Here is an 18,386-nt window from a genome sequence, read left to right as displayed (position 1 = left end):
CCCAATTACTAATATCTGGCTGTTGAAAGTCATCCACAAAATCCAACCAGAATCTAGAGAGCGAAGGATTAATTATGAGATTAAAGCAGTCAGCCTCCTAAGGCACAGAGCCTAGTGGCAAAGGTGAAGAGCAGACTTGCAAAAGCAAGCAGGAATATCCAAAACATTGGTGGTGGTGGTTTAGTTGCTAAGTCATGTCTGATTCTTGTTTCCCTCTGGACTGTAGCCTACCAGGCTCCTCTGTCCATGGAATTCTCCAGGGAGAATACTGGAATGGGTTGCCATTTCCTTCTCCAGAGGATCTTCTGGATCAGGGATTAAACACGTGTCTCCTGCATTGCAGACAGATTCTTTATCACTGAGCCACCAGGGAAAACCATCCAGAACATTAGGCAACCCTATATTTACACCATATCTTAAGACAGTGGGTACATATTAAGCACAAAATACTAGACAAAGGCAGAAAAGCTGAGAGAAAAAGCACCAGTGAAGAATGCAATAGGAAATCATTATCTTGACTTGTAGAGGGGATTATGAGAAAAACAATAGAGAAAACAATTGTGACAACAATATTATGAGGCTTCAAAGAAGACACATGTGATGAAGATGGGGAATAAAGTGGGCCATAATACATACTTAGTTGGGCCAGGCAAAGGCCCTGCAATCTGTGGATGCCATTATTGAAAGTATAATAAAATGATAATTGGGGAAAAAATCATGCTCCTTATTATACCATCTTCACTCTCCATGAGGCATGTTCAAGGTCTTGAATTATGATGAGGAGGGGTTCAGTATGAGAGATATAGGGAGAAGGAAAATGACAGAATTTGGAAACCATAAAAGGAAAAGTGAAACGTGCATAGCATAGTTTATAAATAGGCTCCTTTTTTTGCTACTGAGATAACATTTGTGAAACTTATTTAGGATGTTAAGCTGTTTATCTCATGGAACCAGAAAGGAAGGTCATCTTGCTGTTATTATGGGTTCATAACTGTGGGTCACAGTTTGATGCAGTCTATTTGCAACAGTCTGACATTAGGGAAATTTCTGTTCTTTATAGGGTAGAAATTATGACTTCTTTCCTCCTTCAGTTAAAAAGAGTTTAAAAATTTAGCTCAAAATTCTGAATATAAATATTTTTGCCATTTTTTATTACTTTAAAGCAATATGCACCGTTAATAAGTGCCTGAAATCAACTGAGATGCATGTGTTTCTAAAGAAAAAATTATATTTCAGCCTTTGTTGAACACTTATTTTTATGTAGTAAACAATTTCCTTTTTCTCAAACTCAAAACATATTTCTCTTCTTTTTTTAGTTTATTAATTAATTATAACTTACATGTAATGAAATGTATAATTGTTAATTGCATAGATCAATGAAATTTTCCTATGTAGACATTCATATAACCACTCCAGTTTAAAAAATATATAGAATATTTTCCTCATTCCCTATGTACCTTCCCAATCAATCCTAACATAAATTTTGTCTATTCTCAAAGATATGGACCTAACAGAAGCAGAAGAGATTAAGAAGAGGTGGCAAGAATACCTAAAAATACTGTACAAAAAGGTCTTAATGACCTGGATAACAACGATAGTGTGGTCACTAACCTATAGCCAGACATCACATATAGCCATAGCTAAATCAAGTGGGCCTTAGGAAGCATCACAATGAACAAAGCTAGTGGAGGTGATGGAATTGCAGTTGAGCTATTTCAAATCCTAAAGGATGATGCTGTCAAAGTGTTACACTCCATATTCCAGCAAATTGGGAAAGCAACAGTGGCCACAGACTGGAAAAGGTCAATTTTCAATTCAAACCTAAGAAGGACAATGTCAAAGGATGTTCAAACTATCACACAGTTGTGCTCATTTCACATGCCAACAAGTAAATGTTCAAAATCCTTCAAGCTAGGCTTCAGCAATGTGTGAATTGAAAACTTGCAGATGTACAAGCTGGATTTAGAAAAATCAAAGGAATCAGAGATCAAATTGCCAACATCCACTGCATCATACAAAAACCAAGGAAGTTCCAGACAAGCATCTACTTCTTCTTCACTGACTACGCTAAAGCTTTTGACTGTGTGGATCACAACAAACTGTTGAAAATTCTTAAAGAGATGGGAATACCAGACCACCTTACCTGCCTTCTGAGAAAGCTATATGCAGGTCAAGAAGTAACAGAACTGGACATGGAACAACAGGTTGGTTCCAAATTGGGAAAGGAGTATGTTAAGGCTGTTTATTGTCACCCTGCTTACTTAACTTATATGCAGAGTACATCATGAGAAATACCAGGCTGGATGAAGCTCAAGCTGGAGTCAAGATTTCTGGGAGAAATATAAATAACCTTGGACATATGGTTGACACCACTCAAATGGCAGAAAGCAAAGAGGAGCTGGAGTTTCTTGATGAAAGTGAAAGAAGAGAGTGAAAAAGCTGGCTTAAAACTCAATATTCAAAAAACAAAAATCATGGCATCTGGTCCCATCACTTCGTGGCAAGTGGATGGAGAAACAATGGAAATAGTGAGAGACTTTATTTTCTTGGGCTCCAATATCACAGCAGACAGTAACTGCAGCCATGAAATTAAAAGACGCTTGCTCCTCAGAAGAAAAGATATGACAAAGCTAAACAGCGCGTTAAAAAGCAGAGACATTACCTTGCTTATAAAGGTCCATCTAGTCAAAGCTATGGTTTTTCCAGTAGTCATGTATGGATGTGAGAGTTGGACTATAAAGAAAGATGAGTACTGAAGAATTGCCGCTTTTGAACTGTGGTATTGGAGAAGACTCTTGAGAATCCCTTGGACTGCCAGGAGATCAAACCAGTGAATCCTAAAGGAAATCAGTCTTGAGTATTCATGGAAGAACTGATGCTGAAGCTGAAGCTCCAATATTTTTGCCATTTGATTCAAAAAATTGGCTCATTGGAAAAGATTCTGATGCTGGGAAAGATTAAAGGCAAGAGGAGAAGGGTGACAGAAGATGAGATAGTTGGATGGCATCATAGACTCAATGTCCATGAGTTTGAGCAAACTCCTGGAGATAATGAAGGACAGGGAAGCCTGACATGCTGCAGTCCATGGGGTCAGAAAGTCAGACATGACTGAGTGACTTATCAACAACAAAAACCTTCATATAAAAGAAATCATATGCTCCATACTCTTTTCACTTCTTTGATTCAACCAAATGTTTTAACATTCTTCCATGATGTGGCATGTTCAGCCACATCATGTTTATAATGTATCCACACCATTATCCATTTGCCATTAAGACTGTTTTTAATTTGGGCTATGGTTTAAAAAAAAAAAAAAAACAAAAAAAAAAACTCTCTGCTCCAAATTCTTGGAAATACACATGGTATTGTCAGCCATTTAAACTTTAGTCCTTTGGGAGGACTAAAGGACTGTGTGCTGCTAGATTATGGTTTTAATTTGCATTTTGCTGGTGATGAATTACGCTGACCACCTTTTTCTATATTTATCAGCTTTTTGGATATTTTATTTTATTTTGCTTGTGTTTAAAAAACTAGGGTTGCCTTACTTTTTCTTTATATAATCTTGATATAAGACCTTGTCAACTTATGAATTATAAATATCTTCCACTAGCATACAACTTGCCTTTCTACTTTCTTAATAATGTCTTTTGATGAACAGCTTTTTCATTTTTATAGTGTCTAATTATAACTTTTTCTCTTATAGCTAGTGTTTTGGTTTTCTGTTTGGGAAATCTTTATATACCCCAAGTCTTAAAGCTATTCTCTTGTTTTCTTCAAGAAGTTTTACAATTTTAGTTTTCACATTTAGGTCTCTGTCTCATGTAAAGTAAGTTTTTATATAAGGTGTAAGTTATAAGGTAAAGAGTTACTTTTTTCCATATGAATTTACCAGTTCCCCAGAACCATTAATTGACACAACAAAATTCACTGTGCATTTAATTACATTAAAATCTTTTTTAAATTAATTATCTGCATTCTTGTATCTATGTTTCTATTTATCTATCCTTTCACAAATATGTTATCATCTTAATTAATGAGTCTTCACAATAATTTTATCCAAGACGCATTTATTAAGCACTTAGCATCTGTTACAAAAAATCAGTGTAAGCCACTGAGCCCTTTTAGGAACATGCAAGCAAGACCTCTGGGACAAGACCTATAGCCTATGATCTGCATGGAGACACTCCTACCGCCCATGTTTGTTATATATTTGTTCATTACACAAATATATATGAAGTGCCAAACCATGTTCCAGGTTTTGCTCAAAATTTTGTGAATATAACAATGAATAATAAGAAAGGATACTGTCTTCTTGGGATAAAAGTGGCAATATGCAAGTATATATTCTATAAAGTAAATGAATAAATAACATTATTTCAGATAACAATAAGGTTCTATGCTCCAGAATGGTAGGGAGCAATTTTACAGAGTGATACAGGATGGATGTACAAAACTGAACCAGGCTGTACATTGCCCAACTCCAGTACCATTGCATAGACCACAGTGTAAATAGTGACCTTTTGAGCTGTACTATATAGCCCTGGTCAATCAGGGAAGGGCCTTTTTAATGAGATGACATTTGAGTGAAGTCCTGGATAACAAGAAGGTATCATCCATATCATCCTCTTGAGTAGGAGTGTTCCAGGCAAAAAGAACAAAGGATTCCAAGGCAGGTAGCAGTTCAGTGTGTTTGAGAAAAGATGACCATGATTGCAGGAACATAGTAGATGAAGATGGTTTTAGATGAGATTGGATAGCAAGCAGTGACAGCTCATGTTAGGCCTTGTTGATTACGGTAAAGAGCTCCAGTTTTATTCTAAGTGCCCTGAGATACCTTCAAAAGGCTTTAATTAGAAAGCTGATCTCCTCTGATCCATGATTTGAAAAGATTACTTTGACTACTCTGCAGAAGGCTTGTAGAGAATTCTGCTTTGGTATATGGAAGATTATCAGATTAATCATAAAGGTAAGAACAACTAACAAAGGTGGGTAGTACTTACTAAGTAGCTATTAAGCTATATTAAGCTGACACTAGCTTAGAAGGTTGTTTTCTTTGAAAAAAATAGAATGGGCATTTTCTTATTAATATTTAATATTAGGATAAGGTACATGAGTTAAGTATGTATTCAAAATATTCTGTTTATTTCCCAAGAAGTATTCTTACAGTTCCTATTTCTGAATATACTGTTGGGTGATTTTTAAAAGTAATCTGTGTGTACACTCTAAAACCTTTGAAGATCTATTTCAGCATAAGAATTAAGGTTGCACAAGTCAATTTTGGGCTCAAATTTGATTATGCCTATGATTTAAATGTGTTTCTAAATTTATAGTTACATTGAACTGTAATGATTCTAGAGTAGTGTGTATTATAGGGTTTATTTCTGAAGTGGTACTTAATCAGCATTGAAGTGAAGTGAAGTGAAGTTGCTCAGTCATGTCCGACTCTTCAGGACCCCATGGACTGTAACCTATCAGGCTCTTCCGTCAATGGGATTTTCCAGGAAAGAATACTGGAGTGGGTTGCCATTTCCCGCTCCAGGGATCTTCCTGACCCAGGAATCAAACCTGGGTCTCCTGCATTGTAGGCAGACTCTTTTATCATCTGAGCCACCAGGGAAGCCTAATCAGCATTACTGACACCTTTAATGACAACACAAATTTGTGTCCATTATTCATGTCACCATCCAGAACTCAGGGCTACTTCCTACCTAGAGATTAAGGCCAAGTTCTGAGTGAAATGATGAGTATCATGGGCAGCCTGTAAAGTGGCCTCCAGCGACCCCCACTTTCTGGTAGTCACACTTTTGTGTGATGCCCTCCACTTGAGTGTGGACAGGGCCTTGTAAGTTGTTTCTGATGAGTAGAATATAATAGAAGTGATGGAATATCAGGTCTGGGATTCAGTAACAAAAAGCCTCCGACTCTCTTCTTGAGAACTCTGTTCTGCACTCTTGCTCTCTCTTTGATTGCTCACGTGGAAGTGGAAGCTAGCTACCACTTGTGAGGACACTCAAGCAAGCTAAGAAGAGGTTCATGTGGCAAGCAGCAGGCCAATAACCATCGAGGAACTGAAACCTACAACAACCATGTCAGGGGTTTAGAGGAGAATTCTTCAGCTCCAATCAAGCCCAGTAATGACTGTAATCCTGGTCAACAGCCTAAGCCTAACTGTGACTTCATGAATGAACTTGAGCCAGAGACATCCAGTTAAATCACAATATTTCTGCCAATAGGAACTATGAGATAACCTAACATCTATCTGACACTGGATGTTTTTAAATCAAAATTCCCAACAAAGGAAAACTATAGGCCTATATGTTTGCATTGCATCAGACATGTAACGAAGAAACAGTACTAGCATTGTACAAAGTATTTGAGACAATAGGGTGAGGCCATACTGTTCAACTGGTTTTATGGGGCCAGTACAAGCTTGATAACACAACTTGCCGGATACATTACAACAGAAATAAAGTGTAGAACAATATCTACCATGAGCAATGAATAAGGATTAAAAAAACCCTTAATAAAATATTAATATTTTAGAAATGAACCATTGTGACTGAATATGGTTATCCCCTAGGAATACAAAGTTGGCTTAACATTACTCAGTTAAATGATACAAAAGAGAATAACTTAGATGGTCTTGTTAATAGATTCAGAAAAGACATTTTAAAAAATTCAACACTATCTTCTCCTGGATTTTATGATTCTATGCTCTAGTTTTTCTTCATATCTGCTGATTATTTTTTCTTTATCTTTTTTTATAGGCTATACTTCTGTTATCTCTAAATGGTGTTTATATGTCTCCAGCCTAAGCCATCTTCTTTTCTCCACCACCTCTTTAGGTAATATTGTTTCTGTGGCTTAAATTTTTATTCATATTTACAACTCTTACTCAACCTTCTCTTCTACCTTCCAGACCCATATGCACAATTGCTTATTTATATATTCTTTGGGAAATCTCACACTTAATATGTTGAAAATTGAACTCATATCATATACACTCCCACTTCTTAAAAAAATCTATTTATCCTCTAGTCTCTTCCTTCACAATAAATATCAGTGTAATCTGCAAAACTGCTTGAGTCAATGGCTCTGGTATCCTGCTCAATTCCTCCTTCTTACTCATTACTCTCTTCTTCTAATTTATCAAGTACTATAATTTATATTTTTATAATATAACATATTTTCTATGTCATCTTGTGTCTATTTTGAAATGTTTTTTCCAAGAAATTTTTCTAATTCAATAAAATTGAATTTATTGTCAGATTCATAGTGGTTTATGCTACTCCTTCCTTTATATTTTTAGGCCTGTGACATAGATAGTTAAATTATTAATACTGGGAATTAAAGAAGAGATAGTTTTTTTTTTTTCTCACTTCTCTTTCTTTCTTGATGTACTTGAACTAGGTTTTTAAAATATATATTAGTCTCTTCAAAGAATGGACATTAGGTTTTGTTAATTTATGTATGTGCTAATTTTCTACTGATTGATTGATTTTAATTTGCACATCTTTTGAAGCTTTTTAATTTGGAAAGTTAACAAAGTGAGTTTGAAATTAATGATATAAGCATTTAAAGTTATAAAATTCAGTCAGTGCAATTATAGCTGCATCTAACGATTTTTATCTCTTTCAAGGATCACTGTCTGTGTTGTGGTAGACGGGCTTAAATAATTCAGTGAAGCTATGAGCCATGCTGTTCAGGGCTACCCAAGGTGGATGGGTCATAGTAGAGAGTTCTGACAAAACATGATCCACTGGAGGAGGGAATGACAAACTATTTCAGTATATTTTCTGTGAGAATCTCATAAACTGTATAAAAAGGCAAAAAGATATGACACTGAAAGATGAGTCCCCCAGGTCGGAAGGTGTCCAATATGCTACTGGGGAAGAGTGGAGGACAATAACTCCAGAAAGAATGAAGAAGCTGGGCCAAAGCAGAAATGACACTCAGCTGTGAATGTGTCTGGTGATGTAAGTAAAATCTGATGCTGCAAAGAACAGCATTGCATAGGAACCTGGAATGTTAGGTCCATGAATCAAGGTAAATTAGACATGGTCAAGCAGGAGATGGCAAGAGTAGACATCGACATCTTAGAAATCAGTGAACTAAAATGGACAGGAATGGATGAATTTAATTCAGATGAGCCTTACATCTACCACTGTGGGCAAGAATCTCATAGAAGAAATAGAGTAACCCTCATAATCAACAAGAGCCCCAAATACAGTACTTGGGTGCAATCTCAAAAACGATAGAATGATCTCAGTTTGTTTCCAAGGCAAACCATTAAACATCACAGTAATTCAAGTCTATGCTCTACTACCAACGCTAAAGAAGCTGATGTTGATCAGTGCTATGAAGACCTAGAAGACCTCCTAGGACAAACACCAAAAAAAAAAAAAAAAAAGATACCCTATTCATCATAGGGGATTGGAATGCAAAAGTAGGAAGTCAAGAGATGCTTGGAGTAATAGGTAGGTTTGGCCTTGGAGTACAAAAATGAAGCAGAACAAAGGCTAACAGAATTCTACCGAGAGAATGCACTGGTCATAGAAAACACCATTTTTCAGCAACACAAGAGATGACCTTACACATAAACATCACCAAATGATCAAAATCGAAATCAGATTGGTTGAATTCTCTGTAGCCAAAGATGGAGAAGACGTATACAGTCAGCAAAAAACAAGACCTGGATCTGGCTCAGATCATCAGCTTCTCATAGCAAAATTCAGGCTTAAACTAAAGAAAGTGGGGAAAACCAGTATGCCAGCCAGGTATGACTTAAATCAAATCCCCTATAAATATACAGTGGAGGTGATAAATAACTTCAAGAGATTAGATCTAGTAAACAGAGTGCCTGAAGAACTATGGGCAGAGACCCATAATATTGTTCAGGAGGCAGTTAGCAAAACCACCCCAAAGAAAAAGAAAAACAAGAAGGCAAAGTGGTTGTTTGAAAAGGCTTTACAAATACCTGAAGAAAGAAGAGAAGCAAAAAGCAAGGGAGAAAGGGAAATGTACACCCAACTAAATGCAGAGTTCCAGAGAATAGCAAGGAGAGACAAGAAGGCCTTATTCAATGAAAAATGCAAAGAAATAGAGGAAAGCAACAGAAGGGGAAAGACTAGTGATCTCTTCAAGAAAATTGGAACTATCAAAGGAATATTTCATCCAAAGATAGGCACAATAAAGGACAGAAATGATAAAGATCTAATAAAACAGAAGAGATCAAGAAGAGATGGAAAGAATATACAGAAGAACTGTACATAAAAAAGATGTTAATGACCCAGATAATCACAATGGTATGGTTACTCACCCAGAACCAGACATTCTGGAGTGTGAAGTCAAGTGGGCCTTAGGAAGCACTTCTGTCAATAAAGCTAGTAGAGGCGATGGAATTACAGCAGAGTTATTTGAAATCTTAAAAGATGATGCTGTCAAAGTGTTGCACTCAATATATCAGCATATTTGTAAAACCCAGTAGCAACCACAGGACTGGTAAAGGTCAATCACCATCTTACCTCCCAGGAAGGGTAGAACTAAAGAATGTTCAAACCATGAGAAAATTACACTCATCTCCCATGCTGGTAAGGTTATGCTCAAAATCTTGCATGCTCAGCTTCAGCATTATGTGAACCAAAAACTTCCAGATGTCCAAGCTGGGTTTAAAAAAGGCAGAGGAAACAGAGTTCAAATTGTCAACATTTGCTGGATCATGGAGAAAGCAAAGAATTCCAGAAAAACATCTACATCTGTTTTATTGACTACACTGAAGCTTTTGACCGTATTCAGTTCAGTTCAGTTGCTCAGTCGTGTCTGACTCTTTGTGACCCATGAACCGCAGCACGCCAGGTCTCCCTGTCTATCACCAGCTCCCGAAGTTTACCCAAACCCATGTCCATTGAGTCAGTGATGCCATCCAACCATCTCATCCTCTGTCATCCCCTTCTCCTCCTGCCTGCCCTCAATCTTTCCCAGCATCAGGGTCTTTTCCAGTGACGCAGTTCTTTGCATCACGTGGCGAAAGTACTGGAGTTTCAGCTTCAACATCAGTCCTTCCAATGAATATTCAGGACTGATCTCCTTTAGGATGGACTGGTTGGATCTCCTTGCAGTCCAAGGGACTCTCAAGAGTCTTCTCCAACACCACAGTTCAAAAGCATCAATTCTTCTGCACTCAGCTTTCTTTATGGTCTAACTCTCACAGCCATACATGACCACTGGAAAAACCATAGCCTTGACTAGACGGACCTTTGTTAACAAAGTAATGTCTCTGCTTTTTATTATGCTGTCTAGGTTGGTCATAACTTTCCTTCCAAGGAGTAAGCAGCATGTATCATAACAAACTGTGGAAAACTCTTTAAGAGATAGGAATACCAGACCATCTTACCTGTCTCCTGAGAAACCTGCATACTGGTGAAGAAGCAACAGTTAGGACCCTTTATGGAATAACTGACTGGTTCAGGATTGAGAAAGGAGTTCGACAAGGCTGTTTATTATCACTCTCTTTATTTAACTTATATGCACAGCACATCATGAGAAATGCTGGGCTGGATGAGTTACAAGCTAGAATCAAATTTATGGAGAGAAATATCAACAACCTCAGATATGCAGATGATACCACCCTAAAGGCAGAAAATGAAGAGGAACAAAGGATCTCTATATGAGGGTGAAGGAGGGGAGTGAAATAGCTGGTTTATAAATAAATATTAAAAAACTAAGATCATGGCACCTGGTCCCATCACTTCATGACAAACAGAAGGGGGAAAAGTAGAAGCAGTGACAGATTTCCTGTTCCTGATCTCTAAAATAACTGTGGATGATGACTGCAGCCATGAAATTAGAAGATGATTTCTTCTCGGCAGAAAAGTTATGACAAAACTAGATAGCACATTAAAAAGCAAAGACATCACTTTGCCAACAAATGTTTGTATAGTCAAGTCTATGGCCTTTCCAGTAGTCACATACCATTGTGATAGCTGGACCATAAAGAAGGCAGAGCACAAAAGAACTGATGCTTTTGAACTGTGGTGCTAGAGAAGAACCTTGAGAGTCCTTGGACTGCAAGGGGATGAAACTAGTCATTCTTAAAGGAAACAAACTCTGAATACTCATTGGAAGGACTGATGCTGAAGCTCCAATACTTTAGCCACTTGATGAGAACAACTGTCTTATTAGAAAAGACCCAGATGCTGGGAAAGATTGAAGACAGAAGGAGAGGCGGGTGACAGAGGATGAGATGGTTGGATGGCATCACTGGTGCAGTGGACATGAACTTGATTTAACTCTGGGAGATGGTGTGGGACAGGGAGGCCTGGTATGCTACAGTCCATGGGGTCTTGAAGTCGGACAGGACTTGGCCACTAAACAAAAACAATCTTTATATACCGTTTTTATTATCTTTAAGTTGGAATATTTTAAATTTCTCCTAGAGTCTTTTTCTTTGATTCATAGAATATATTAAAATGTGTTGCTAATTTACCCACAGTTGGGCTTTTCTATATTTTTAATTTTTGTTGGTTTCTAATTTAATTTTCTTTTGTCAAAGAACATCCTCTCTAAGATTCAATCTTTTTTAGCTAATTGAAAACATTTTTATGGTCCAGCATTTCTTCTATTATGATGTACATTTTATGTGTACTTGAAAGGATAAGTTGTTCAATTGCTCACTTTCAATTAGTGTAAAAATGTCAATTGGTCAAGATGAATGATCATGTTATTAAATACATTCCACATTCTTACTGTTTTATTATCCAGTCCTCCTATTAATGAGAGGGGAATGGGAAAATACTCCACTCTAATTTTAGATTTGTCTCTTCCTCCTTTTAGTTCTGCCAGTTTGGCTTCATGTATTTTGAAGCTCTTCTTTTTATTGTGTGTGTATGTATTTACACATATGATGTCTGCCTGTTGAATTTTTTATGGTTAAAAAATTGCACTTTGTTCATATGCTTTTTCTTAAAGTCTGTGTTGTTGATGCTTAGATGGTTGTACCAGCTTTCATATAGTTAACTTATGAATGGTAAATTTTCCCCACCCATTTACAGTTTACATGCTCTATCTTTACAGTTACTGCAAACTAGATACCACTTTATTTTTAAGATAAGCAATCTGCAGTTGGATAGCCTCTGCCTTCTACTTGGGACGCTTAGTCCATTAACATTTAATGCAACCACATGGTGGTGCTTAGGTCTGCCTTTCTACAATTTGTTTTCCATTTCTCTCCCTGCTTTCTCCTTTTTCATTCTTTATTTAAGATTAATTTATTGTTACATAACGATTCTTTGTATTTGACATTTTTAATTATTTGTATTCAAGTATACTTCTCTCTATTTAAATTGCAGCTGTAGCTATAATTTGTCACATTCTACTTAGAGTTAAAATTCTGTTTTTGATAAAACTGTAAGAACCTTGAAACATAATTTCATTCACTATTTCCTTTGTGTTAGTATTTTCATATATCTTGTATCTGCATATATTATAAATTTTGTTTTACTTTACCTGATTGTAGGGATTTTATAAAAATTAAGAGAAAAAATCAGTTTTCCTTGCATTTATGCATATATTTAAAATTACTAGTGCCTTCATTCCCAATTGTAAACATGATTTTCCCTGTAGTGAAATTTTCTTCTAAAGAAATCCCTTAAGTATCCTTTATAGTGTAGGGCAGATGGTGATGAATTATCAATTTTTCTTTTTTATCTGAGAAAGTTCTTGTCTATTTTAACTTATGCAGATATATTTTTAAAGGATATTTCATGGAAAGAATTCAGAGCAGACTTTTTTTCTTCTTTCAGTACGTTAAAGATGTTTTCTACATTTTGGTCTTCATTAGTTCAAATGAGAAGCCATCAGCCATTTATATTATTGGTTGTCTATATAATTATCATTTTTGGGGTGTGTTTCAAGACTCTCCATAATTAATCTTTAGCAATTTGACTATGATATGCATGAGAAAGATAGTGTATATATAGACATGTGTGTGTGCATATATATACATATATAAAGTATATATATATTTACTTTAGAATTTGCTGAACTTCTTGAATCTAGATTTAAATGTTTCCCCAAGATGGGAACTTTTCAGCCATTATTTTTAAAACTATTCTTCTGTCTAATTTTCTCTTTCTCCTCTCTTTCTGAGACTATAATTATATGTAAAGTATATTTTTGTGATGGTATTCCACAGGTCCCTAAAGCTCTGTTCAATTATTTTTATTCATTCTGTTTTTTAAGTTCACCAGAGAAATGTGTGTGTGTGTGTATGTCACTTCGTTGTGTCTGACTCTTTGCGACCCCATGGACTCCTTAGTCCATGGGATTCTCTGCCAGGCTCCTCAGTCCATGGGATTCTCCAGGCAAGAATACTGCAGTGAGTTGCCATGCCTGTCTCCAGGAGACCTCCTCAAACCAGGGATCAAACCCAGGTCTCCCGCATTGCAGGCAGGTTCTTTACCATCTAAGCCACCAAGGAAAACCAAAGAAATGCATAAACATTATCCAATTTTTAAGGTCAGACATTATTTTATCATGTTCAATCTGCTAATAAGTTCATGTCATGAATTTTTTAGATAGTCTATATATTGATTATTTTTCATAGCTATTTTATATTTTATTCAGTTTAGTTTTTAGCTCCAGAAACTCTACTTAGGTATCCTATTCATTTGGAACTTATTTTTAGACAACTTCCCTGGTGGGCTTCCCTGGTGTCTCAGAGGTTAAAGCATCTGCCTCCAATGTGGGAAACCCAGGTTCGATTCCTGGGTCGGGAAGATCACCTGGAGAAGGAAATGGCAACCCACTCCAGTATTCTTGCCTGGAGAATCCCATGGACAGAGGGGCTTGGTAAGCTACAGTCCATGGGGTCGCAAAGAGTCGGACATGACTGAGTGACTTCACTTTCACTTAGACAACTTTGTGTGCACTTTGAGTATGTTTTGCAGTTCAGGGACCCATAAGATAGAAAATACACCAATAATTTGAATAGGAAAAGTATAATTAAAAGAATTATTACCTAGTTGCAGGGAATTAACTACTGACAGATAAAGAGAACTTAAAAGAATATATAAATAACCTACACAGGGAGCAGCCACTGCCACTGATTCAGGTATAAATAGACATGGAATGAGGTATAAATAGACATGGAATAAGCCACTTTCATCTTCAAGACTGAGATTCATACATCATTAGATTGAGTGTATCTTTGGACCACTGGATGGTAGGAAAGTTCATGATATAATTTGGGCAAGGGACAGAAAGCAGGAAATCACCTGCTGGGATGGCAGTCCAGTGGAGGAACAAGCAGAAAGCTGCCTGCCGAGGTGCTGCTAAAACTCACTGGAAAGCCACCGTCTGATGTCACATGTTCTACTGGCTGCCTCATGCTGCAACAACCAGCATTGTTAAAAAGTTAAAAGCACACCATAACCAGGAAGAGGAGCCTCTATCCCTTGCAATAACTTGTTTAGTACCTTCTATTAGCAAACTTTTTCATTGTGCCAGCTGGCAAAAGAGAAGTGTTTGTAGACTCTAGTTCCAATATCACAAAATGGGGCAAAGAAAGGTTGAATTGGGACTGAGAAACAATAAATAGATAAATTTCAGTTTGCGTATAGTTATAACAGCTGCTTTAACATTCTCATCTGCTAGTTTCAATATCGATGTCATCAGGGTTAGTTCTTTTGGCTCATTTTTCTCTTGACCCTGTGTCACATTTTCCTGGTTCTTTGCATACCTACTAATTTTTAGTATGTACTAGACATTGTCAGTGGAAGAGTGCAGAGGCTCTGGATCCTCCTATCATCCTCTGGGTGGTGTTTGTTTTTGATCTAACAAGCTATTACATTACTGGCCATTTATACTGGCCTTGTGAAGGCTTGGTTCTATGATGTCAGGAGTGAGTCTCATGATTTATGTTCAGACCTAGGGTGAACCCTTTATATCTGGCACATAGTCCTTAGTCCAGTGACTTGAAATTTGGGGGCTTTCCATGAACAGCTTGAGTTAACCAAGCCTTCCAATATGGCCGGACTCAAAACTCTAAACTCTTCTCTCCCTCATGGAGGCAGCAACTGAAATTTCTTTCAACCTTTTCACTGTTGCTTTCTATAGGGTGTCTGAGCATCTCCCCTATGTTGGGGAATTTGAGATGAATTTATATAGAGATTTAGGGGCTCTTCCTTCTGTGGTTTCTTTCTTGTTAGAATTTCCTCACTCAATTTCCAGTCATTCTGGCAGCCATCAGCTCTATCCTCTGATATCTCAAGTCAGTAACAAAACAGCTTTCTACTCATCTCCAGCTTTTCTGTGCCTCTCAGACAAGAGATTTCCCTCAGAGGAAAAGCCTTATTAAAATGCATCCCACCCAGTGAAGTTTCCCCCCTTTAAGGGTCATATCCTTTACAGTTTCTTTCCTGTTTTTTGTTATTCTCAAATTCCTGAGATAAACATCTCTGCCACTACTGGAACAAGGTACATTCTTACTCTAAGGGCTTTGGATCCAACTTCAAGAAGTTAAGTACATTGTAACACACATGGAAATGAATCTGCGTTTATTGAAAAAAAATTATAAACTGTGAATTTCAGTACAATATTATATTTGAGTACATACTGACTGCAGTTCTATGCAGAGTATTAATTGCCCAGAAGTATCAGTTCAGTTCAGTTCAGTCACTCAGTCATGTCCAACTCTTTGCAACCCCATGAGTCACAGCACACCAGGCCTCCCTGTCCATCACCATCTCCCAGAGTTCACTCAGACTCATGTGCACCGAGTCAAAGATGCCATCCAGCCATCTCATCCTCTGTCATCCCCTTCTCTTCCTGCCCCCAATCCCTCCCAGCATCAGGGTCTTTTCCAATGAGTCAACTCTTTGCATGAGATGGCCAAAGTATTGGAGTTTCAGCTTCAGCCTCAGTCCTTCCAATTACACCCAGGACTGATCTCCTTTAGGATGGACTGGTTGGATCTCCTTGCAGTCCAAGGGACTCTGAAGAGTCTTCTCCAACACCACAGTTCAAAAGCATAAATTCTTCGGCTCTCAGCTTTCTTCACAGTCCAAATGTCACATCCATACATGACCATTGGAAAAACCATAGCCTTGACTAGACAGACCTTTGTTGGCAAGACAATATTTCTGCTTTTCAATATGCTATCTAGGTTGGTCATAACTTTCCTTCCAAGGAGTAAGGGTCTTTTAATTTCATGGCTGCAATCACCATCTGCAGTGATTTTGGGGCCCCCCCAAAATAAAGTCTGACACTGTTTACACTGTTTCCCCATCTATTTCCCATGAAGTGATGGAAGTGAGAAATAGACTTAAGGGACTAGATCTGATAGACAGAGTACCTGACGAACTATGGACGGAGATTCGTGACACTGTACAAGAGACAGGGATCAAGACCATCCCCATGGAAAAGAAATGCAAAAAAGTCTTCTTGGTCAGATGGCTCTTATTATGTTTCACTTTAGTACCGTACTGTGGATGCCAGAGAACTTGAGTTTGCTAATGAATAATCTGAGATGCAATGTCATGGAGGAGAATGGTGTAGTCTAACTCAATAAAGTCATCATTTCTTTGCACTTGCTAGACAGTCTGAATTTTTGCCATTTTGTACCATGTATCTTCAGTAGAATTTTTCCATATTATATAACCACTGGCAACCCAGGCTAATTGTCGAACTGGCTTCTTTTCTGGATGCACATTTCCAAAACTGTCTGGAATATTTTGTGTTTCTATTGTTTCCTTCACTCACTTGCTGCTAAGCTGCTGCTAAGTCGCTTCAGTCGTATCTGACTCTGCGTGACCCCATAGATGGCAGCCCACCAATTCCCCCGTCTGTGGGATTCTCCAGGCAAGAATACTGGAGTGGGTTGCCATATCCTTCTCCAATTCTCACTGTCTTGTGTCTTTGATAAAATGTGTTTCCTTCCTCATCTAGGTTTTCTCCAATTTCTCCTTCAAATTTGAAGTTGACTTCTGGTACAGTATTTTGTCCCATTGAAGGGTACAATACTTCAGCTGTGCAGTTCACTGTAACTTCTTTTTGGATAATTTCTTCCACAGAAAATTTAAAGCAATGCTTATATCCTCTTCCTGAAGTATTCTCCAGGCTGGCTTGATTGACTGCATCAGAAACACCTTGTGAGGGGTCCCCTGCTTTCTACCTCTAAGGCCGCCCTGGAAGCCAGGTAGTGGGTCAGAGGGATTTTCATTCTTCCTGAGTGTTGACTAGGCTGGTGTGAGTCCCTGTCTCCATTCTGCCTGCTGCTGGGTCCCCTGGGAGGAAAAGTCTCTATGAGTTTGACTTTTTTAAAAAATAAACTCCACATATAAGTGAGCTTTCCTGGTGGCTCAGACGGTAAAACATCTGCCTGCAATGCAGAAGATGAGAGTTCAATTCCTGGGTCAGAAAGATCCCTTGGAGAAGGAAATGGCAACCCACTCCAGTATTATTGCTTGGAAAATTCCATGGACAGAGGAACCTCGTGGGCTACAGTCCATGGGATTGCAAAGAGTCATATGACTGTGCAACTTCACTTCTTCAAGTGAAACCATACAGTATTTTTCTTTCTGTCTGCTCATTTCATTTAACACAATGCCCTCAAGTTTCATCCATGTTGTTACAATTGACTAGATTTCCTTCTTTTTTAGCCTGAATATTATATATATATATATATATATATATATATATATATATATATATATACCACTTTTCTTTATCCATTCATCTGTTAACAGACAGATTGTTTGTATATCTTGGGTATTGGAAAAAAAAACTCCAGCATATATTGATTAATTAATTCTTCAGAGGCTTTTCTTAATTCTTTAAACATAAGTCACTCACTAATACAATAGCTTTCTTTAAATAAATTTTTTTACTTTTTTTTTACTTTAAGTAAATTTTTTTACTTTAAAAATTCCTGGCAATGCATTTATCATTCCTTGATATTTGCATGTTTGTCCATTCATTTCCCTGTTCACTGTCTATGTCTTTCTCTAGATTATAAATGATGTAAGATTTGGACATTATTTTATTCAGTCCTGTCTCCCAAACAACAAGAACAGGGTCTTATACAAAAAAAGTTTTCATAAGTATTAATGTGAATGGAAACTGATACTGTGATGCCCTAACTGTTTTGAGTGGAGAGAGTGAGATTTTTGGCCTATAGCATTGTCAAAGTTAGGTTGTAAGACCATTGCCTGACATAAGTATTTAGAATTTAAGAATGGTCTTGGACTTGTACTGGAATATTTTTGAAGAAGAAAAAATATCATAACCTGTGTATGGAAGGGAAGTTGGCATTAGTAGGATCAAAGAATCTTCTCCCAAAATATAATATTCATTAAGCTCAGTTCAAATGTTCACCAACTTCCTATCAT

General features: G+C 37.3%; 1 pseudogene; it reads right to left on the bottom strand.

Moving 5' to 3' along the window:
- Positions 1–17,218, bottom strand: part of LOC128060604 (latexin-like) — an 89,519-nt pseudogene extending 72,301 nt beyond the window's left edge.
- Positions 17,219–18,386: the final 1,168 nt, after the last annotated feature.

Source organism: Budorcas taxicolor, chromosome 15 (genome assembly GCF_023091745.1).
Source record: "Budorcas taxicolor isolate Tak-1 chromosome 15, Takin1.1, whole genome shotgun sequence".
Taxonomy (NCBI): Eukaryota; Metazoa; Chordata; class Mammalia; order Artiodactyla; family Bovidae; genus Budorcas; species Budorcas taxicolor.
The sequence above is the reverse complement of the archived record's forward strand: the minus strand, read 5'-3'. Positions and strand labels throughout refer to the sequence as shown.